The 1,735-nt window shown below is 40.9% G+C and overlaps 1 pseudogene; it reads right to left on the reverse strand.

Annotated features, from left to right (window-relative positions):
- Positions 1 to 485: 485 nt before the first annotated feature.
- LOC131257829 (multiprotein-bridging factor 1b-like) lies at positions 486 to 1,257 on the reverse strand (annotated as a pseudogene).
- Positions 1,258 to 1,735: the final 478 nt, after the last annotated feature.

The raw sequence follows: 1,735 nt of genomic DNA on the forward strand, positions 1-1,735 counted from the left end.
TTTTCCATTTGGGATTCTTCCCGGTTTCCTTTTCCGTTTAGGATGAGATTCTTCCCAGTTTCCTTTTCTACTTAGGATTCTTCCCAAGGCTATATATATATATATATATATATATATATAGGTGTAAATAGGATTAGAAAAAAATTCTTAGGGGTTTTCGAATTCATCTAAGGGGCTAAAAGGGTATAGCAAGGGTGAGATTCGAGGTTGTTCGAATCGGGTAAGCTCTTTTTCTTTACAAGGGTTTTTCCATGTTAAAATCTCTGTTTACTTCTCCCTTTTGATTGGTCCCATTAGGGTTCCATCTTAGATCCACATCTATGTGCTTTCGTGGTCCCCTAACATGTGGTATCAGAGCTTACGTTGGGGTGCAAGTTTGAATCTGAAGGGTTAGTATCAACGGGAAACGCTAAGTATGATATTGAGAAGTACTCAAGGAAAGTGAATTTTGAGTTATGGAAGGTTAAGATGATTTTTTTTTGGGGGGGAGAGAATATACTGGATATATGATTAATCCATGATAACAAACAAGACCCATAAAAGGATTCGCATGGTTTAAAAGGAAAACACACACACACACACACACACACAGACAAAAGGCCACACCCACCATAGAGTAGTTTCTCACAAGTATATGCTTAGTCTTTCCATGCACACACCAAACTAGACTCTGCCCAGTCCCAGTTATTCTCACTCCCTATATAATATGTAAAAGCACCTAGTTTTCCCTTGAGTGACTTCCCTTGACTCTCTTTTTCCCCCTTTTTTACAGTTATTCGTCCATTGTTGCATGTTTACTTCTTTCCCCGTAGCTTCACCCCAAGAACCCTCTCCAGTTTGGTGATGATCTATTGATTCGGTATGGCCTTCCCAACCTCGTACTCTTAAATCACTTGGGGCTTCTCATTAATCATCTGAGCAAGTTGAGCCTGTGTGAACTTCTTATCCATTCGAGCTTGCATGATGCTCTTCTTCAGTTCAGTTGGCACACGGTCATGGGAAAGATTTTCTGTCTCATCATCAAGCTTTCTTGTGTTCAAAGATGTGCTGCTAGAAGCAGCTTTGTTCATACCAGCATTAGATTTCTTAACAGTTTCGATATTGACGCCGCTGCGACGGGCGGCGTTGACGGCCTTCTCATCTTTCTTAGCGGCGGAGGTCGGAGCCTTCTTGTGGATGATGACGGGCTCCCAATCCTGAGCCAAGGGTCCGATTCCTGCCATCTCTATCTGAGTTTTCTTGCAAGGGTTTGGATTTTGATTCTGATTAGCATCTTAACTATCAAGGAAAAGATGGGGCTCTGGAGGAGTGTCAACCATCTATGAATGATGACGATTAAAATACTCTTGATAAGAAGGCCTTATCCTCTATCCGATTGTGTCTCACAGATGAGGTTCTCTATAATGTTTTGAGGGAGAAAGCCACAGCAAGTTTATGGACAAAGTTAGAGGACTTTTATACTAAAAAGTCCCTTAAAAATCACCTAAACTTGAAGCTGTAGTTATTTAACTTTAAGATGGCAGAAAGTGGAGATGTGGAGGCCCACATCAGTAATTTTAATAATTTGATTTGCAAGTTGCTAGAAATGGAGGAAGCGGTTAAACATGAAGATCAGGCATGTATTTTGTTGATTCTCTTTCGGCTTCATATGAGTTATTGAAGGACTCATTTTGCACCGGTAAATCGTCCTTGAGTGTGGACACCATTATCTCATCCCTCCAAGGGAAGGCTATGG

This window comes from Magnolia sinica, chromosome 10 (assembly GCF_029962835.1).
Source record: "Magnolia sinica isolate HGM2019 chromosome 10, MsV1, whole genome shotgun sequence".
Lineage (NCBI taxonomy): Eukaryota > Viridiplantae > Streptophyta > Magnoliopsida > Magnoliales > Magnoliaceae > Magnolia > Magnolia sinica.